At 43.4% G+C, this 22,804-nt stretch overlaps 2 long non-coding RNA genes across 2 annotated transcripts in view; one reads left to right on the top strand and one right to left on the bottom strand.

The window, feature by feature from the left end:
• Window positions 1-22,804, top strand: part of LOC120871117 — a 108,165-nt gene that overhangs the window by 44,885 nt on the left and 40,476 nt on the right. The gene's annotated exons all lie outside the window — the stretch shown is intronic.
• On the bottom strand, window positions 12,697-17,441 carry LOC120871118. The gene is made up of 3 exons (XR_005722960.1): window positions 17,432-17,441; window positions 14,734-14,738; window positions 12,697-12,810 (listed from the first exon to the last, which is right to left on the bottom strand). It is a non-coding gene; the product is annotated as an uncharacterized LOC120871118 (long non-coding RNA).

The raw sequence follows: 22,804 nt of genomic DNA, 5'->3' as shown, positions 1-22,804 counted from the left end.
TCCAAAGGCTGAGGTATTTGGGAGAGTTTAGGAAGATTTCCTTTAGAAACCATTTATTTTCTAAACTCCTTTAACTCCAGACTGGAGGAAGCGAGGGGAGTTAAACCCTTGTATGCACAGGGGACTCTGGACAGCACCTCTCTGGGGCAAAGTTCTGGAGAGGTTTTAGGGAGCAGGACCCCACTTTTAGTTTTGGATTCTATGAGTGTCTCATTGCCCTGGGGAGTCTAGCTCTAGTTTCCTCTCTTAACGGCCATGTGACCTTACACAGGAGAGCTAAGCTTTGGACCTCAGTTTCTACATTTAGGATTTGGGGGATTAAAAACAGATCTTACCCCGTAGAGCTGTTAGTGGGAGTAAATGATGCACACCTTGTAATCCTGAGAATGGTGCCTAAGAAGGGCTCAATAAGATGTTTTAGAAAAGAAAGAAGGACTTCCCTGGTGGTCCAGTGGTTAAGAAGCTGCCTTCCAGTGCCTGGAGGACTCAAGTTCGATCCCTAGTTGGGAAACTAAAATCCCACATGCCGTGGGGCAACTAAGCCCCCGAGCTGAAACTACTGAGCCTGTGTACTTTAGAGCCCATGGTCCACAAGAGAAGCCTGAGTGCTGCAACTAGAGAAAGCCCAGGCACTGCAAAAAAAAAAGAGAGAGAGAGAGAGAGAGAGAGAAAGAAAAGAAAGGAGGAAAGCAAGAAAGCTCAGGGAGGTGACAGGCTTCGTGGAGATGTCCGCAGCGCCACTGTGGCATTGTAGTGTACTAGCTGGAGAGACCACACATGGTGGGGGATCTAGCCAGGCATGTGAAGGACAGAGACTGTCTTTCCAGTGTTCCTGGAGTGTCACAATTCCTGGCCCTTAAATGGGACTTGGAGTTCAGGAGTAGGGGAGGGAGAGGATGAGACAGCGGTTCTGCAAGGTTGACTGGCTAGAGTGCCAGCACCATAGTGAAGGACTTGCTGACCACATGAGGCACATCCCGTCCCTGAAGTCAGTCAGCATGGAGGCTGGCAGTGAGCTGGGGGGGTTCCATCTCAGTGGGTGTCAGTAGAGAACATGAACAGATGAAAATAAAGACCTGACCAGGGACTTCCCTGGTGGTTCAGTGGCTAAGACTCTGCACTCCCAATGCAGGGAGCCTGGGTTCAATCCCTGATCCGGGAACAAGATCCCACATGCCACAACTAGGAGTTCACCTACCACAACTAAAAGATCCTTGCATGGTGCAAGAAAGATCAAAGATCCTGCGTGCCATGACTAAGACTGAGCACAACCAAATAAATAAACATTAAGGAAAACACAAAGAGCTGGCCACTCCTGTCCACATGGCACAGGAAGATTTGCACACCCCTGGGGGTCGGCATCTTTTCCACTAAGAGGAAGGGAGGGAGAAAATCCAAAATCTGTCTTGGTTTAAGCTGAAATCAAGGAGAAAAATAAAAATCACTAAAATGATTGCGTTTAGTTATAAGTGACAAGATTAAATGTTCTGCTTCAGAGAGTTTCGGGGGGCTCAAGACAGAAATCAAGTTCAGTGAGAGGACATATAGGCTTCACTCCTGAGAAGGTTCTGGGGAAGTCATAGTCACTAAGTATTCAAAGGGCTTGTAACATGGTAAATGCTCCATAAATGGAAAATAAACACATAAATAATAATTGAAAAGATCTACTGCATCTGCCCGTGGCAGTGGCCAGCCTTTCCAACTGATGGAAGGGATGGGAGCCAAGAATCAGCCCAGGTTCAGTTCTCTCCCTCCTTCCTCCTGACTAGTCCCCTTCCTAGGCAGACATCCTCCTGACCGAGCCTGGCGAGCAGAGCACAGAAAAAGCAGTGGACTCTGAGGACATGCCATCCTATAAATACTTCCAGGGGTAAGAGATTTATGGTGTTATAAATGCCAGTGGCAAGCCCCGTTTGTGTTAATAGCCTTATTAGTGACATTGCTGTAAAATCCAGATCTCCACACTGTTTAACAGCTACAGTTCTGCTCAGCAGCATTAATTCAATAAATCAAGGCCCCTTGACATAAATCTTAAATCCCCTGGACCACAATTAGGAAATCCCTCCTGGTGGGTCAGAGATGGACGGATGCAGTGAGGCCAGCGAGCTTCCAGCAGGAAGTGAATCTCATGACGCAGGCTGTCTCCAGAGGCTGTCAGTGTGGGTCATTTCCCATCTGTAATCCCAGTAGGCTCGATCTTGACCTTGAATGTGGAGGGTCTGACAGGGATTGCTGGTGATTCAGGGGAGGCAAACTCAAAGCCCCCATTAGCCATTATGACACCTTTGTATGACACCATCCTACCCCCTCTATCCCCTGCCAACAGTGGATGCTGCCTCATTGTACGTGACCCAGTGGGAGACTGGCATCTTTGTGCTGATAAGAAGTAGATCAGAGGAGCTGCAGGGTGGATTTCAACCCCCCTACCCCCACTTTGGCGTCCTTGGCTGGGAACCCTTGTGCACCGAAGAGCCCATACAACCAAACGTGGCAGCCTGAGTGAAAAGAGCCTATAACTGAAAGACCTAGAGGTTAGAAAGTTAAAGACAAACAGAGTGAAATAATTTATCATTAGGCATATATATGTGAAAACACTAAAGAAAAAATCAGTGGGATGTTGGATCCAACATTTAGGATCATGGTTACCTTTAAGAGAAACACAGAAGATGGGATGTGTAGATGAAATTATTGCTAACATTTAGGTTCTTGGGACTTCCCTGGTAGTCTAGTGGCTAAGACTCCATCCTCCCAATGCAGCAAGGAAGACTGAACATCCTGTTTGCTGCAACTAAGACCTGGTGCAGCCAAATAAATAATAAAAATAAAATAAATATTAGAAAAACATTTAGGTTCTTAATTTAGGCAATGAGTTCCTGGTAGTCATTGTATTATTTAAAAAACAGTGAATAAAATGGTTATCATTAGCTAGTGGTTAACCTGACTCCATGTACCTGGAAAGGGGAGACAAACACAAGAAAGTAGAGACTAGGTCTGATATCCTGTTTCCTTCTCTCCCTCCCTTATTCCTAATAATGATCCATATATACTAAGCCCGGGGCTAGGCATCTTACATCCATCATCCTTTTCAGTCTTTATAAACACTGTGTGTCCTGGGGTTGAATCCTGACTCAACTACTTAGAAGCTGTGTGATCCTGGACAGGTTATTTAATTATGTTCTGCTTCACTTTCCTCATCTGTGAAGTATATGTGTGTATTTGCACATACTGAAAAACTCAAAACAAAACAAAATTAGTTTTGGTCATAAAAATAGGCAAAAAAGAATAAATGTGAATAGCAAATAGTAGCTACTTAAGGATTAAGTGCGATATTGCATTTGGACTTATGCTTTGCAGATAGTAAGTTATTCACTAAATGTTAGCTATCAGAAAATCATTACGCCTATCTTATAGATAAGGAGAGTAATGATGTTTGAAATGTTAAGTAATTTGCCCAAGACTGCACCATTGGCACTGACAGCCATTCCTTTCCTCCCTTTCTAGCCAGTCCATTTTGCTTCCTCTCTTTCCATCTCTTACACAAATTACTTGATTTTGAATGTGAGCCAAAAAATGTGCTAGGTTTTGAGGGGCAGAAATGAAAGGATAATGTGTGTAATCCTTACACTTAAGGACCCTATGGTTGTGAGTTTACTCTAATTTTTTAAAAAAGAAAGCTGTTGTACATATACACAAGGGACTATTACTCAGCCATTAAAAAGAATACTTTTGAATCAGTTCTAAAGAGGTGGATGAAACTGGAGCCTATTATACAAAGTGAAGTAAGCCAGAAAGAAAAACACCAATACAGTATACTAATGCATATATATGGAATTTAGAAAAATGGTAATGATAACCCTATATGCGAGACAGCAAAAGAGACACAGATGTAAAGAATAGTCTTTTGGATTCTGTGGGAGAAGGCGAGGGTGGGATGATTTGAGAGAATAGCACGAAAACATGTATATTATCATATGTGAAACAGACCGCCAGTGCAAGTTCGATGCATGAGACAGGGTACTCAGTGGGAGCACTGGGATGACCCAGAGGGATGGGATGGGGAGGGAGGTGGGAGAGGGGCTCAGGATGGGGCACACATGTACACCCATGGCAGATTTATGGCAATGTATGGCAAAAACCACCACAATATTGTAAAGTAATTAGCCTCCAATTAAAATAAAGTTAAAAAAAAGATACAGGTACCCATAAGTCCTTTCATAAAAACATCCAAATTCTCCAAAGAGCCAGTGGTTGGGTAAATTTGGGGGCGAGGAGAGGAGAAAGAGTATGGTAATGAGGTCTGGTCATTCTTGCCAAGTGGAAATTCACCCTTGGCAACCTGGAGAGATGGCTTGGTTTTATTGAGGGAAGTGGTACTTAGAGTGTCCTTATCTTGATTGATTGAGTTATTAACATATTTAATGAGCATCTACCACTTGGCAGGTCCTGGAGAGACGGTGTTGAACAAGACATAGTTTAGTGCATTTCCTCAGAGTGCTAATGTGTGTGTGGACAGGACGATTGTTGTTCAGTCACTCAGTCATGTCTGGCTCTTTGTGACCCCATGGACTATAACCAGACGGCTCCTCTGTCCATAGGATTTCCCAGGCAAGAATACTGGAGTGAGTTGCCATTTCCTTCTCCAGGGGTCTTTCCTGACATGGGGATCAAACCCTTCTCTCTTGTGTCTCCTGCTTTGGCAGGCAGATACTTTGCCACTGATACACCATAGAAGCCTGAATGGAGGATAGAAGGGATTAAACAAGTAACCATAGATAATGAAATAGATGCTGTGATAGAAGCCATCAGGAGGTGCTGCAGAAACTAAGGGGAGGGGCATTTTATCAATTATCCATTTCTATATATCAAAGCATTCCAAAATACAATAGCTTAGAGCAAATATTTTATTATTCACAATTCTGTGGGTTAAGGATTTAGCAGGCTGGCTTATTTCTTCCCCACATAGTATTGGCTGGGGCATCTGGGCTGGGACAGGAGTTGAGATGAGTTAGGAGTTGAGATGATGACAGGAGTCACATGTCTGACACCTCATGGGGATGACTTGACTCTCCTGAGGCTTGTCCATATGGCTGGGCTGCTTTCTTCTCATGATGTTGGTTCTCACATAGTTTAGGACCTTACTTCTCCTCCATGAGGTGCTTCTCTCTCCTGGACTTCTTTACTCAGGGGCTATGTTTCTCCTGATTGAAAACAGAAGAGGATTTGTAGTCTCTTAAGGTTTGGGATCTGACATCCCAGAATGTCACTTCTGATACCTTCTATTGATTAAAGCTGGTCAACCTCCAGCCTGATTCAAGGAGTTGGGGAACAGAGTCCACTCTGTGATGAGGAAGGCAGAGTAGGTACAAACAGAGATGGGGAGATTGTTGATGCTATATTTGCCAACAATCTACTACAGTAAACTCATCCATCCTTAAGGTATGGTGGTCAGGGAAAGCTTCCTGGAATAGGCAACATCTAAGTGGACACCTATAGTTTGAGTAGGAATAGGCTAGAGATTATGGAATATCTAATACAGAAGAACAGTGTGTGTGAAGACTCAAAGGCAAAGGGGAAGATGGAACTTTCAGAGACCTCTAGGAAGTTCAGCAACGAGAGGAGTGGGGACTGGTAACAATGAGGTTGAGGAGGTGGGCAGAGGCAATCCATAAGTGTCCTTTAGACAGTGCTTTATCTGAAGGACAGGTGAAGTTGCTCAGTCGTGTCTGACTCTTTGCGACCCCGTGGACTGTAGCCTACCAGGCTCCTCCATCCATGGGATTCTCCAGGCAAGAATACTGGAGTGGGTTGCCATTTCCTTCTCCAGAGGATCTTCCTGACCCAGGGATCGAACCCAGGTCTCCCACATTGGAGGCAGACGCTTTAACCTCTGAGCCACCAAGGGGTGCAATTGGAAGAGTTTGAATCTGGGGGTAACAGGACGTGATTTAACTTTTAAGAAGGTCCCTCTGGTTATAGGGGAATAGGGAATATAGCAGAAGTAGATTGCAGCAAGCCAGAATAAAGATTCTGAAACTGGTTAGAAAGTTGTAGAGCTGCCCAAGCAAGAGATGGTGGTGGTCATAGTAGAGATGGAAATGGGTGGATGGGGAAGATTTTTAGGAGGTTAGTATGGTGGGATAGGGCCAAGGCATCCATTCAGTGCCCCTGAACTTGAACTTAAAGGAGTTACTTTCTCCCTTCCACCCAGTTCCAATCAGTCTCCAGCTGTGCTAAAGCTTCCTCCTTTTATACCTTCCTTCCCTTTCTATGGCAGCCACCCACCCAGCCACCCACCCACCCCACCTCATGGCTGGGTGGTTTCAATAATCAACTAATTAGTCTCCCTGTCTTCTGAGTCTCCCCTTCCAATCCATCTTGCACACTGTCGCTAGAATGAGTATTCTAAAACATAGCTTTACATCATGTCAGCTCTCTTTGGAAAACAACAGAACCAGTCATCACAGGAGAAAATGAAAAATCTCTCATATGGCAGTTTGAATATTCCTTGGAGCGGGCTTCTAAAAGGTAGCCCTTGCTGTTGTCCAATAGGATCCCCCCTGCCAGATATAAAGATATTTCCAGTGGTGGGGGAATTATTGGAGACAGCGGTAACAGCGACAATCATGTAGTGTGGCCATATCTATCAAGATTAATTAAACTTGCCTTTCAAGTTGGGGAGGTAGACCTGGGGATGGACTTCCCAGATCCCCGCTTCAGGGCAGGGTTTCGTGCTCTGCTGTGGGGAACGTGGTCAGCAGGTGGCTTCCAGCCTTCAGCCGCCGAGAGCAACCTCACCCAGCCAAGGCCGTGCCTTCTAGAGCAGTCAACGTCCTGGCTGAACGAGATGGCTGGAAAGGTGTGGCTGTCTTGGCTTTGCTTGCTTGGCTGACTGCCCTGGACCTGCACTACAGTTTAAACTCTGTCTGCCCAATTCTCTTTCCTTCCCCCTCCCTTCCACACACTGGGGACAACTTTGTGTGTGTGTGCTTAGTCACTCAGTCATGTCTGACTCTTTGCAACTCCATTGACTGTAGCCCACGAGGCTCCCCTGTCCCTGGGGATTTTCCAGGCAAGAATAGTGAAGTGGGTTGCCATGTCCTCCTCCAGGTGATCTTCCTAACCCAGGGATCGAATCCAGGTCTCCCACATTGCAAGCAGATTCTTTACCATCTGAGCCACCAGGGAAGCCAGGGGACAACTTTATTGAAATGTTATTCACCCATTTCAAGTGGACAGTTAACTTTCAGAGGTCAAGTTTTGAGTATATTCATAACTGTGAATTTTATCACCCTAAAAAGAAATGCTGTACTCTCTGGCTTTCATTCCTCATTTCCCCCAGAACTTCCAGCCCCAAGCAAGCACTAATACACTTTTCATCTCTAAAGACTCACCTGTTCTGGACATTTCAGATGAATGACATCATCTAATACATGGTCTTTTGGGTCTGGCTCACTTCACTTAGCATGGTGTTTGCATTGTTCATCTGTGCTGCAGCAGGCCTCTGTAGTTCATTCCTTTTTATTGTCAAATACTATTCTACTGTATGGATATGACACATCTTATCCATCCATTCATTAGCTGATGGACATTTGAGTTGTTTCCACTTTTTTGGCTATTATGGATAACGTGGCTATGAACATTTACGTACAAGTTTTCATGTTGACATATGTTTCTGATAAACATTTTTCAACCCAAACTCCATCTCAGCATCTGTTCCAGAGAATATAACCTGTGACATTTGGCAATCTCTCCTTTAGGAATTTATCCTCCAGACAGACTAGTAAAATACAAAATGGCATGCACAGCATGATTTATAACACCATTGTTTGTATTGGCAAAATGTTGGAAACAATAGGTTTAAGAGATTAGCTCACTGTGATCAGAGAGCTCACTGCACAGTGAGCGTTGGACCCAGGATTTGAACTTGGGTCTGTTGAGTCCATAGGAAGTTCTCTTTCTGCTCCCCTCCCTCCCTCCCACTGGATTCTATAGGGCGTTGTAAATACAGCCCACAAGCGGGCTGCCCTCGGTCTAGAAATAGCCCATACATGTGTTTAGTTTGGACTGTAAAAGTGTGCAGTGTTGAAAAATCACTAAGGAAGCCCAAGGGCTTCCCTGGTAGCTCAGCTGGTAAAGAATCTGCCTGTAATGTGGGAGACCCTGGTTTGATTCCTGGGTCGGGAAGACCCCCTGGAGAAGGGATAGGCTACCCACTCCAGCATTCTGGGGCTTTCCTGGTGGCTCGCATGGTAAAGAATCTGCCTGTGATGTGGGAGACCTGGATTTGATCCCCAGGTCGGGAAGATCTCTTGGAGGAGGGCATGCAACCCACTCCAGTATTCTTGCCTGGAGAATCCCCATGGCTAGAGGAGCCTGGCAGGCTCTAGTCCCTGGGGTCGCCAAGAGTCAGATACAACTGAGCGACTAAGCACAGCAAGGAAGCCCCAAATAACATACATTGGGTGGCTTAAACAATAGACATTTATTTTCTCAGAGTTCTTGAGGTGGAAAGTCCAAGATCAAGGTTCTGGCAAGCTTTGGTTCCTGGTGAGGGCACTCTCCTCTGCTTGCAGAGCATTGCCTTCTTGCTGTGTCTCTTCCTGTTTATATAGGGGCATCGGCCCTATTGGATTAAGATTCAATCTTTATGACTTCTTTCAACCTTTATCACTTTCTATTAGGTGCAAATACAGTTACATTGGTGATTAGGGCTTCATTATATGAATAATTCTGTCCATAATAGATGGATTGCTTTTTTCAGTTCCTATAGTAAACCAGTTAATTGTTCAATGTAATAATATGAAGTGAAGTCACTCAGTTGCATCCGACTCTTTGTGACCCCATGGATTGTAGCCCACCAGGCTCCTCGGTCCATGGGATTTTCTCACATGCTAGTAAAGTAATGCTCAAAATTCTCCAAGCCAGGCTTCAGCAATACGTGAACCATGAACTTCCAGATGTTCAAGCTGGCTTTAGAAAGGTAGAGGAACCAGAGATCAAATTGCCAACATCCGCTGGATCATCAAAAAAAAAAAAAGAGAGTTCCAGAAAAACATCTATTTCTGCTTTATTGACTATGCCAAAGCCTTTGACTGTGTGGATCACAATAAACTGTGGAAAATTATGAAAAAGATGAGAATACCAAACCACCTGACCTGCGTGTTGATAAACCTATATGCAGATAAGGAAGCCACAGTTAGAACTGGACATGGAACAACAGACTGGTTCCAAATAGGAAAAGGAGTACGTCAAGGCTGTATATTGTCACCCTGCTTATTTAATTTATATGCAGAGTACATCATGAGAAACGCTGGGCTGGAGGAAGCACAAGCTGGAATCAAGATTGCTGGAGAAATATCAATAACTTCAGATATGCAGATGACACCACCCTTATGGCAGAAAGTGAAGAGGAACTAAAAAGCCTCGTGATGAAAGTGAAAGAGGAGACTGAGAAAGCTGCCTAAAGCTCAACATTCAGAAAACGAAGATCATGGCATCTGGTCCCATCACTTCATGGGAAATAGATGGGGAAACAGTGGAAACAGTGTCAGACTTCATTTTTGGGGGCTCCAAAATCGCTGCAGATGGTGAATGCAGCCATGAAATTAAAAGACACTTACTCCTTGGAAGGAAAGTTATGACCAACCTAGAGAACATATTCAAAAGCAGAGACATTACTTTGCCAACAAAGGTCCATCTAGTCAAGGCTATGGTTTTTTCAGTAGTCATGTATGGATGTGAGAGTTGGACTGTGAAGAAAGCTGAGTGCCGAAGAATTGATGCTTTTTTTTTTTTTTAAGAGAACATTGCCTTTATTTTATAAGTTCCATTTGCCCCCACTCTACTTTACATTGCTCTCTCACTTGAGATAACTACTATATTAATGCTTGTGGTTATCTTTTGAACTGTGGTGTTGGAGAAGACTCTTGAGAGTCCCATGGACTGCAAGGAGATCCAACCAGTCCATCCTAAAGGAAATCAGTGTTCTTTGGAAGGAATGATGCTAAAGCTGAAACTCCAGTACTTTGGCCACCTCATGCAAAGAGTTGACTCATTGGAAAAGACTCTGATGCTGGGAGGGATTGGGGGCAGGAGGAAAAGGGGACGACAGAGGATGAGATGGCTGGATGGCATCACCAACTTAATGGACATGAGTTTGAGTGAACTCCGGGAGTTGGTGATGGACAGGGAGGCCTGGCATGCTGCAATTCATGGGGCCGCAAAGAGTCGGACACGACTGAGCGACTGAACTGAACTGAACTGAACTGATAGTAAACCAATGTCTAGTTCCAGGTGAATCCTGCAGTCCAGCTAATCCCTTGCTTATGGATTCTGTAAGACACTTGATATCCTTCCTTACAACAACCCCCCTTTGTGCTTAAGCTAGCTTCAGTGGGTTCCTATTACTTGTCACCAAGGGTGACAACAAGAACTATGAATGGCAGGTACTAATGCACAGTGGTTTTGAGCCTGGATCTAGGAGTCAGTGGGCTTTCTACCACTCAATTATTCCCTATCAACAGGCAAGTAGCTTAGACTCCAGGAGACTCAGGTGCCTCATTTAAGATGTGGGGATGAAATAATACCTAGCAGGATGGATTATTGTAAGCACTTTAAGACACGATGTATGTAAAGTCTCAGCAGAGTGCCTAGTACACAGTAAGTACTATACTTGATAGATGATAGACTTTATAATCATGATCATTGTTGTTATCATTATTGTTCAGTGGACCAGCTCAGCTAGATAATTTCTAAGATTTCTCCCAGTTCTGGTGTTCTCATTCCTGGGTTTTAACCTAATCTCAAAATGAAGTTTTGAGAGGTGTCTACAACGTTCCTGACGTTGTATTTAACATTTTGTGCAAAGGTGTTTTCTCCCAGATAGAGGAGTCTAGAGCTTTCATCAGGTTCTTAAAAGGGTCTGTGCCACCTCTTCCCTTTGAACAGTTATGAATCATTCCTCTAAGATATAAGGATTCCAAATATTTTAGGGTGACCCTGAAGAAGTAGAAGCTGGTCCTCCTGAGGATTAGGTTAGTGCTAAGACAGATTTCAGTTCAAAACCTTCACATAACTTCCAGAAAAGCTGAGGAATCTAAGGCTCACAATCAACTTTATCAAAGCAATTTAACATGGATGTAGCTATCTCCCAGAAGCATGCAGACCCACAGGGATATAAAAATTTGATGGGAGGAGCAAGGACTCAGGTGTCCTTGGGAAAGGTCAGCTTGATATGTGAAAGAACCCTGTGATGAATGGGTTGGATATGGTCGGATATGGTCCCTGCCCTCCTGGAACTGGAACCCATTACTCCATTATAAGTGGCAGATTTTGTTTTGATAATTTAAAATGTGAAGAGCGTTATGAGGGAACAGTGCCAGTTGAGGGGGGATTTGGGGAGGCTTGTGGTCCCTTGTGCCTAGTAGATGAGACAAGTCTGGTTCTTCCCACTAGCATCCTTCAGACATCCACATTAAGCAGATCAGTCCCGATTTAATGGTGATTTGTCAGCATCAAGCCTTAGGGGCCTTTACTCAGCTCTAAATCAAATTCAGAAGCTGAAGAGCCAGATCTGAGTTTAGTGTGGATTTTACAGGTCAGTGAGGCTGAACAGCAGCTCTCCGGCTGGTGATAAATGTGTTGGGATCTCTCTCTGGCTCTGCCAAGGCCACTGTCCACTCTGCGTCTTCATTTCCTGAGAGTGTTGTGGGAAGGCTGGAAATAGTCATCAGGCTGGAACCCCATACCTCACCAGGGATATTTAGGAGGACTTTCTGGGGGGCTAAGCATCTGCTTCTGGCTCAGGTGCTGGGCAACCTGGGGCATCCCCTGTGCTGGCAAGTGGCTGAGGTAAGAGGAGATGACAGTGAGCTCCTAAGAGTAGAGACCACATATTACCATCCTCCTAAGCCCAAGACAAGAATTGTGCCCAGCACAAATGCATATCTGTCGAATGACCATATTAACAAAGGAAAAGTACCCTTGCATGAAAAGTACCCTTGCATAAAATGCAGAGACCAAATGACTAGCCACAGTGTTTTTCCCATCCTTCATTTATTGGGAATGGTTTCTGGCGTTACCCATTTAGTATCATTTCCTTTCTCCCTGCCTCAGACTCAAATGCAGTATGTGCTAATCCCTGGATAAAGAACCAGAGAAGAGATGGTGGGGTTTTGTCCGAAAAGACCTCGATGGACTTGTCAGAGATGAGAGAGAACAGAGTTCTGTGAGAGAGGGAGGCCTTGTGAGGCATGCATGGTAGTGGAGGTTGGAGGTTTTGAGGGGATAATTGGGAGTGAGAAATGTGCTGAAAAGGAAAGGAGGAGAGTTGACATGTAAGGCAAAGGGGTCATGATACCTCTTTAATGGTGCCCAAAATATTAAACAACAACAACAAGAGACTAACATACTCTTGGTTGCTGGGCTGAGCAACCAAATTCTACAGTGCTCCAGACTTGGCCAAGTGGCAACTTGAGTTTGATTAGGGTTACATGTGGACTCTCAAATCAGTTCTGATTTCTCACTGCTGGCCTTCATTATGCTGAAATCCCCATGCAGTTGTTGGTGGTCTCAGATCTTTGGCATAACAATACCACTAGCTAACCAGTGAAAAGTGAAAGTTGCTCAGTTGTACCTGACTCTTTGCAACCCCATGGACTGTAGTCCACCAGGTTCCAGTGTCCATGGGATTCTCAAAGCAAGAATATTGGAGTGGGTAGCCTTTCCCTTCTGCAGGGGATCTTTCCAGCCCAGGGATTGAACCCAAGTTTCCCAAATTGCAGGAAAATTCTGTCCTGTCTGAGCTCCCAGCTAACCAGTAGCAAGAGCATACCAAGTCCCAGGCACTCTCTAGGCTTAATGTTCATGACCCTGTTTAAAGGTAGATATTTTTATTATGTCCATTTTACAGATGAATAAACTGAGGAACGAGAGGATAAACAGCTTGGCCAAGGTCACAGAGATAGTTGACGGTAGAAGTGGGGTGTGCAGCAAAGTCATGTGATTCTAGAACCAGAGTCCTCAGCCTCTGTCGTAAGCAGCTCTTGATTCTCACGGTGCCACAGAAGCTGAGTATTGTGTTGTGAATTGAGAAGACAAGTTACTGTCTCTTAAGTTGAACTTTCATGTCACTCTGAGAGTCCCCTTTCTCCCAGGGCACACACACTCATACACATACAGCCCATTATCTGGGTTAGGCTATATTCTACCTGTTGCCAGTTCCCTGGCCCCCTGTCTCCCTCTGCTCTGCAGACTTTGCAGTCACGTCTTCACTGTTTTGTCACGTTTTTATTTTTATGGTGACATTTCTCTCAGAACCTGAGCCATCCCTCCCTAAAACCAGGCTCTCATTCTCTACTCCTCCTTATCCATTTCTCTTTCAGATGGTGTTTGAATCCACACTTGGGATTCAAGTTATTTCCCACCCCCCTCAGTTTTGTGTTTCAGTTGGATATAAATAAATACTGGGGGTGGTAGTATTACTCATCTCCACAGGTGGGAGTCTGCACATCCCAGCTCTGACCCTGCTGGGTTTCCCCATGAGATTTTAAATAAGTTATGTGTCACACTGTAAGCAGCCTACAAGTGCAGTTATTAATAATGCATGTAATTTTGTAAACAACAACGAGACTCGGTGGTAGATGTGTGGGGGAGAAATAGAGGCTCCACAGATGGAAGCTGTGGCACACACTTGTGTATCATACCCCATATCTAAACCCCCTTCTTCCTTGATAGCAGAACAACACTTTAAAAAATAGGCACTGGTATACCCAATCCTAGACTATGAGTTAATGGTGAGCTGAAGCCAGTCATGACAATCTTGTTCCTAACTTTGCCAGCTTTCCTTGAAGTTAGAAGTGACATGAATGAGATCCAGGAGACCTAAATACATCTGCTGTTAGTGCTTCTGGGAACAGTGTGTCTCCCAACAAAAAGGAAAACATGCAGCTGGCACCAGCTGTCCTCCCCTTTTCTGTTTGGAAAGTGGATGTGGTGTCTGCGGATGCAGCAGCCACCATGCAAGGAGCATGGGGCTAAATGCAAATGTGCTAGGACGCCCGGCGGCCCTGTATCCCTGATGACCAGGCTAACAGCAGCCACCTACTTCTGGACATCTTGTTAAGAGATAAAAATAAGCCTGTTATTATTTTTTCTTTGTATAAGCCTCTGTTCGTTAGGTTTTCCATTACTCGCAGCCAAATGCATTCTGAGTTGATACAGAAGTGATTTCTGTTTCTTTCTTGTTGTCCCCTAACCAAATGCTCATTTTAGAAAAAATATATTAAAAACAACCAAGCAAGAAAACCCATAAATAATCACTGTTGACTCCTTTGGAAACTTTTTTATGACTAAAAAATATTTGGTTAACATTCATTGAGTGTTTATGATAGGATCAGTTTAAATCTCTTTCTGCATTTTATTCCCACAACAACCTGTGAGGTCCATATCATTACTATTCAGAAAAAATACACACTTAACTCCCTCTAAATTTCCCTTTCCCTATTAAAGTGAGCCATTGTTACTGACTTGTTCTTACGATTCCAGGGTTTTTTCCCCTATGCAATTACATACACATTCAGAAAGTTTTGTATTTTGCATAACAATTAGATCGTCCTAGGCATATAGTACTTCAACTTGCTTTTTGCTTTTAATAATTTATCTCAGAGATTTTCTTTTTCTGTGTCAGCTCAAACAGATCTATCTCAAAATTCTCAACAGCTGTGTAGTAAGTACGGCAGCTCCCTCTAGGAGTCAGAGCTGTTCAAAGGCGTATCGGGTTGCTTAAGGGCTAATGATCTCCCAGTTTTCAAAGGAACCAAGTAGAATAAGGTAACCACTAAGGAAGGAGGTCAGCGTCACATGGTGGGTGGGACTATGGTAGTCTTTAAGGGACATGCTTACCCTGAGATCTTATGATTCTCTGGCTTGACAGGAAGGTTCTAGCAACAATCTGGATTTAGTGGCAAGAAAAGATGGTTTTAATTTTTCTGGATAGTGAAGAATAATGGTTAAAAGCACAGCTTGTTAGGTATGGGACCTTGAATAAGTCACTTCTCTATGAGACTCAGTGCCTAAGCAAAATAGGGTATCAGTTACATCTTGTTCAGTAGTTATTGACCTTTATATAGAATCACCTGGAAGGCTTTTTATCTGCACCCAGTGAATGGACCAGCTGAAAACTTCTGGGATGGAGCCTGGACACCTGTAACGAGAAAAGCAGACCCTCCGGATGATCCTAGTACACAGACCCTGAGAACCATTGACCTGGCCAGGTCGTGGGCATCACCTGGAGGTCACACTTAATTTCACAGAAGACCTGAGGCAAGTAGTGTCCACGTAGCAGATGAGAAAAGGGCTTAGAGAGGTGACTTGGCTCAAGAGGGAAAGTCAGGTTCCCACCCAACTTTGAAGTCTTTAACTCATTGTACTAATTACTGCCAACTATTGGAATTACATGGGGAACTTTCACAAATATTGACATTCAGGTCATATCCTAGAACAATGATGGGAGACCCTGGAATGAATAATTTCTAAAGTGCTCCGGTGAGTTTAACGTGTAGTCAAGATTGACAATCTCTGGTAGAGACCATGAATGAATTCCCTGTCATAGAAGGGGTTCAGTGAATGAATATAACTATAGTGTTAGTTGCTCAGTTGTGTCTGACTCTTTGTGACCCCACAGACTGTAGCCCACCAGGCTCCTCTGTCCATGGGATTCTCCAGGCAAGATTACTGGAGTAGATTGCCATTCCCACTGTAAGTATTGCTAATATTTTTAGAGTAAATATAGAAATTGTAGTTGATCATATGAGCTTTGGAATCAACTAGATCTGGCTGGAGTCATTCTGAGATTACTCTGAGGCTTTTTGGTTGTATGGTCTGTGCAGGTCCTGCTGTCTGAGCCTCAGGTTCACAGTCTAGAAAGCGGGGATAAAAATATATATGCCTCATGAAAAAAAAAATATGCCTCATGGAGTAGGAAATGGCCACCCACTCCAGTATTCTGCTGGGAAAGTCCACGGACGGAAGAGCCTGGTGGACTGCAGTCCTTTTGGCTAAATATAGCCAGACTGTGATCCACAGCAAAATTGAGTGGAAAGGTCAGAGAGTTCCCATACACACCTCCCACCCCCACCCATGGACAACCTTCCCCCTAATCAACATGTCACACCAGAGGGATATGCTTATTACAGTGGATGGATCAACATCATCAAACCAGAGGCCATAGTTTACTTTAGGGTTCACTGTTGGTGTTGTACATTCTATGGTTTTGACAAATGTATAATGACATATGGGCTTCCCTGGTGGCTCAGACAGTAAAGAATTTGCCTGCAGTGCAAGAGACCTGGGTTCAATCCCTGGATTGGGAAGATCCCCTGGAGAAGGGAATGTTTACCCACTCTAGTACTACTGCCTGGAGACTGGGCAGAGGGCAATAGTCCATGGGGTCGCAAAGAGTCGGACGCAACTAAGCGTCTCTCACACACACATACTGACATATGTCTACCATTTTAGTATCATATTGAATAGTTTCCTTGCCTTAAAAACCTGTGTTCTGCCCACTCATCCTTTATTCACCCAAATCCCTGACACCACTCATCTTTTCACTAAATGTTTATACATATTTAAAATTTGTTGCTGTTTCTTTGAAAATCAGAAGCTTGCTTGAAAACACCTAGATGCCCAGTTTCTCTTGAAATATGGAGAGATCAGTCAATAATAGTGCCGAAATCCACAGGGCGTATTTTCTAAAGCTCAGTAGTAGCATTTAGCGGAGGAGGCGATGGCACCCCACTCCAGTACTCTTGCCTGGAAAAATCCCATGGATGGAGGAGCCTGGTGGGCTGCAGTCCACAGGGTCGCCAAGAGTCGGACACGACTGAGCAACTTCACTTTCACTTTTCACTTTCATGCATTGGAGAAGGAACTGGCAACCCACTCCAGTGTTCTTGCCTGGAGAATCCTAGGGACGCGGGAGCCTGGTGGGCTGCCGTCTATGGGGTCGCACAGAGTCGGACACGACTAAAGTGACTTAGCAGCAGTAGCATTTAGATGAATTGATCCTCAGTCACATTCAATGCCCCTTTATATAAAAAGAAAAAAAGAACATTTTATAACCCCCTTTTTACTATCTAGAAATGAAATTCACAGATAATAGAATCTATATATACACATAACTTCAAAAAATCAATATAATGTCCTAACAGCATTATAACAGAGAATAAAGTGAAAGTAGTCTATAATAAGACAGTGTATATTTCAATATGTAAATGCTTGGATATGACTCTACAATAAAACATAATGATATAGCCAGATAATTGCTTCTATATATAATCACTGTGACTGCTGCAACAACAGTGGCAAACTTGTACAGATGTGTTGTGTCACCTACAGAAAAAAAAATGTCATGCACAGCACTGCTGTCCCTGACCTGGTTTTCTGAAATGGCACACAACTTTTGGTAACGTTCTGAACAAAGCAAAGAACAACCTTTGCTTAATTTATCCAGTAGTTATATTCCTTTAAAATTCAATGTATGCCTAAACCATGCAGAAAATATATTTTTTGTTTCTATGTACAAAGGAATTAGAGTCAGGCTCAGTTGGTTCTGATGAATTTACTTTTCATGGATATTAAGTGTCTGGACATTGGTGTGAATGCATTGCACACTCCCAGACCTAGCGATGATCTAACCCCTTACCAACATTTCCAGATTTCCCTCTAGGGGGCAGCACTACCCCCAAGGAGAACCTGTGCTTCAGGGCAAGGGAGCTCTTGGGCCCCAGACCTTACATTTCCAGTTGTCAAGTGCTTGAAGTAGGAGATTTGCTTGTTTGTTTGCTTGCTTGCTTTTATTTTTAATGGCAAAAGCCATTTTTCTGGATGGGAAGAACTTCTCTTGTCTTCATGGAGTCAACTGAGGGAGCAAGGATTTATCATCCCAAGCAAGGAAAGCCACAAAAATAGAAGATCTGTGAAAAAGAGCAGTTGTTTACTTGACAAATGTTGGTTCATGATAGCAGCAATGGTTGTCTTTATTTTTAAATTTTTATTGAGATGTAATTGGCATACACTATCCCTGGTAGCTCAGCTGGTAAAGAATCCACCTGTGATGCAGGAGACCCAGGTTCGATCTCTGGGTGGGGAAGATCCCCTGGAGGAGGAAATGGCAACCCACTCCAGTATTCTTGCCTGGAAAACCCCTTGGACAGAGAGGCCCTGGCAGTCCATGGGGTCACCAAGAGTCAGACATGACTTAGCAACTAAACCACCACATTGTATAAGTTTAAGGTGTCCGATGTGTTGATGTGATACATTTCCTTACTGTTTTTCTCAGAGCATTTCTTGCCTTCTAAACTACTAGATAATACACTTATTTATTAGGATTATTGTGTGTCTTATTCCTAGTGTGTAAGAAGGACAGGATTCTTTCACTGCTTTGTTTATGCCCCTAAGTGGTGGCTCAAATGGTAAAGAATTTGCCTGCCAATGCAGGAGCCGCAGAGAAGCAGGTTCAATCCCTGGGTCACGAAGACCCCCTGGAGGAGGAAATGGCAACCCACTCCAGTATTCTTGCTGGGAAATCCCATGGACAGAGAAGCCTGACAGGCTACAGTCCATGGGGTCACGGAGTCAGACATGACTGAAGCAACTGAGCATGTGCCTAAAATGGTGCCTGGCATGTGGTGGATGCTCCATAAATATTTATGGGATGAATAAGTAAATTTCATATAATTCTTACACTCTCATCCTGGTGAAGCTGTTATTATTCCTGTTGAACAACTGAGAAAACTGAGGTTCAGACATATGAACACATACCCACCTAGAAAATGTCTTCTCAGTCTCCAGGGCTCAACTCAAAAGCCACCTCCTCCTGGAAGCCTTCCCTGTCCTGTGATTGCATTTCTATAAGCAATTCTGTAGTTCTTCCTCTGTACCATCATTATTACAGCGTTCCATCTCATTACATTATATTATAGGTTGTTTTCAGTCAGTGACTCAGTCCTTTCACTTATTCATTTGTCAACTTTATATTGAACAGTTAATGTTTTGTGCCATGCAATGTTCTATGACAGTGTTTCTCAAGACTGTTTTGGGGGAACTACCTGCTTCAGAATCAACAGGAGCCCCTGTTAAAATGCAGCATCCCAGGTCCACATATAAACTTCCAGGTTAGACTGTCTGAGACCAAGGTCCTGGGGATCTCCATAATGAAGGTGAAGACTTGTTCTTGTAAAGGTGCAGAGTCAACCAAGGATGCAGTCTCTCTCCTTAGGACATTCACAGTCTGGTGGACCCTCTGCCTTTCTCATTAACCCAGAACTACTCAAGGTCCATCATTCATTCAGGACCTCAGCCAGGGCCTGTCATAAAGCAGTAAATATTTGTGGGATGAATATATAAATGCACTCATTCAAAAATGTTCACTGAGCATCTTCTGTGTTCTGGGTACCATTCTAGACATGCAGCAGTCTAGATTCAGCAGAAAACCGATAGACAACATCCCTGTCCTCACATGAACGAGCAGATACACCAAGGCATCTCTGATTTGCTGCGTTGCATCAGTCTGAGCCTCTGCTCTGGCCTCAAGTCTTACTTGGCCTGACTTCCAGTGGTGTCCCTAGCTGCCTCCCATAACATGCATCCCTCATTCTCTGCTCCAGCCGTATGAGTTGCCTTTCAGTCCCTCTACTCACATGCTCCCCCTGCCACAGGGCCTTTACATATGCAATCCCTTCTACCTGAAATGACTTTCCCTCACTTTTTCTGTGGCTATTGACTATTATATACTCTAGCTCAGTCATCACCTTCTCCAAGAAGCCTTCTCTGACTGCCTTCTCTGTCATTGCTTTCTATCACAGGCCCTCTGAGCATCAACATCACTGCTTTACATTACATGTTACACATGTTACAGCCACGATAATACATGTGCACAACTAATTTATGTTACTGAACTGAATTTATGTCTGCATCCTCTGAGCTCCATGAGGTCAGAGGTTGAGTCTGTTTTGTCAGTGACTTTATTCGCAGCAACTTCTCAGTGCCTGGCCTAGTAAATATGTGATGAATAAAGACATGAGTGATATAAACCTTGACACTTGGCTTCTTTGTACCTGCAACTCCCATGTATATGTGCATGTGACAAAATTAAACCGTTGGAAGAATGACAGCAAGTCTGTAAAGACAAAAGACTTTGACCTCTTCCTTCTTCCCAAAGCTGAGGACACAATGACAGGGTACCCTATAGTAACATGATAGCATGAATGGTAAAGGGTCCATTGGGATGAGAATGACAGAGATTTCAATATGTTTTCTGTATATTTAAGAGGTGTGTGGTATCAGGCAAGCCATTTCTGCCCATGAGCCTCCATATCCTCATCTGAAAAATGGGTTGATGTACCTACTTCACAGGGTAATTTGGAAGACTAATACATGCTAATGTATATGGAACACTAACCATGTGCTCAATTTACCCTTAAAATGACTCTATGAAGAAGGTGCAATGAATAATATCACCTCCCATTTTATTTATTTATTTTTAATTGAAGTATTAGTTCATTCACTTCAGTCGCTCAGTTGTGTCCGACTCTTTGCGACCCCATGGACTGCAGCACGCCAGGCTTCCTTAACCTTCACCAACTCCTGAAGCTTGCTCAAACTCATGTCCATTGAGTCAGTGATGCCATCCAACCATCTCTTCCTCTGTTATCCCCTTCTCCTTCTACCTTCAATCTTTCCCAGCATCAGGGTCTTTTCAAATGAGTCAGCTCTTCGCATCAGGTGGCCAAAGTATTGGAGTTTCAGCTTCACCATCAGTCCTTCCAATGAATATTCAGGACTGATTTCCCTTAGGATGGACTAATTGGATCTCCTTGCAGTCCAAGGGACTCTCAAGAGTTTTCTCCAACACCATCGTTCAAAAACATCAATTCTTCAGTGCTCAGCTTTCCTTCCTTTTAAAAATTTTTTTAAATTAATTTTTTTATTGAAGGATAATTGCTTTACTGAATTTTGTAGTTTTCTATCAAACCTCAACATGAATCAGCCATAGGTATACATATACCTCTCCTTTTTGAACCTCTCTCCCATCTCAGCTTTCTTTATAGTGTAAATCTCACATCCATACATGACTACTGGAAAAACCATAGCTTTGACTGGATGGACCTTTGTTGGCAAACTAATGTCTCTGCTTTTAAATATGCTGTCTAGGTTGGTCATAGCTTTTCTTTCAAGGAACAAGGATCTTTTAATTTCATAGCTGCAGTCACAATCTGCAGTGATTTTGGAGCCCCAGAAAATAGTCTCTAACTGTTTTCATTGTTTCCCCAGCTATTTGCCATGAAGTGATGGGATCGGATGCCACGATCTTAGTTTCTGAATGTTGAGTTTTAAGCCAACTTTTTCACTCTCCTCTTTCACTTTCATCAAAAGGCTCTTTAATTCTTCTTTGCTTTCTCATAAGGGTGGTGTCGTCTTTGTACCTGAGGTTATTGATATTTCTCTCGGCAATCTTGATTCCAGCTTGTGCTTCTTCCAGCCCGGCATTTCGCATGATGTACTCTGCACATAAGTTAAATAAGCAGGGTGACAATATACAGCCTTGACATACTCCTTTCCCAATTTTGAACAGTCTGTTGTTCCATGTCCAGTTCTAACTGTTGCTTCTTGACCTCCATACAGATTTCTCAGGAAGCAGATCAGGTGATCTGGTATTCCCATCTCTTTAGGAATTTTCCACAGTTTGTTGTGATCCACACAGTCAAAGGCTTTAGTGTAGTCAATAAACCAGAAGTAGATGCTTTTCTGGAACTCTCTTGCATCCTCAATGATCCAACAGATGTTGGCAATTTGATCTCTGATTCCTCTGCCTTTTCTAAATTCAGCTTGAACATCTGGAGGTTCATGGTCCACGTATTATTGAAGCCTGGCTTGGAGAATTGTGAGCATTACTTTGATAGCATGTGAGATGAGTGCATCTGTGAGGTAGTTTGAGCATTCTATGGCATTGCCTTTCTTTGGAATTGGAATGAAAGCTGACCTTTTCCAGTCCTGTGGCCACTGCTGAGTTTTCCAAATTTGCTGACATGTTGAGTGCAACACTTTCACAGCATCATCTTTTAGGATTTAAAATAGCTCAACTGGAATTTCATCACCTCCACTAGTTTTGTTCATAGTGATGCTTCCTAAGGCCTACTTGACTTTGCATTCCAGGATATCTGGCTCTAGGTGGGTGATCACACCATCGTGATTATCTGGGTCATGATGATCTTTTTTGTATAGTTCTTCTATGTATTCTTGCCACCTCTTCTTAATATCTTCTGCTTCTGTTAGGTCCATATCATTTTTGTCCTTTATTGTGCCCATCTTTGCATGAAATGTTCCCTTGGTATCTCTAATTTTCTTGAAGAGATCTCTAGTCTTTTCCCCATTCTATTGTTTTCCTCTATTTCTTTTCATTGATCGCTGAAGAAGGCTTTCTTATCTCTCCTTACTATTCTTTGGAACTCTGCATTCAAATGTATGTGTTTCCTTTTCTCCTTTGCCTTTCACTTCTCTTCCTTTTTCAGCTATTTGTAAAGACTCCTCAGATAACCATATTTCTTTTTTGCTTTTTTTTTTCTTGGGGATGTTCTTGATCACTGCCTTCTGTACAATGTCACGAACCTCTGTCCATAGTTCTTTAGGCACTCTATCAGATCTAAACCTTTGAATCTATTTGCCACTTCCACTGTATAATCATAAGGGACTTGATTTAGGTCATACCTGAATGGTCTAGTGGTTTTTCCCTAACTTTCTTCAATTT

The sequence above is a fragment of the Oryx dammah genome, unplaced genomic scaffold, assembly GCF_014754425.2.
Source record: "Oryx dammah isolate SB20612 unplaced genomic scaffold, SCBI_Odam_1.1 HiC_scaffold_12, whole genome shotgun sequence".
Taxonomy (NCBI): domain Eukaryota; kingdom Metazoa; phylum Chordata; class Mammalia; order Artiodactyla; family Bovidae; genus Oryx; species Oryx dammah.
This window is presented reverse-complemented; position numbering and strand designations above follow the sequence as displayed.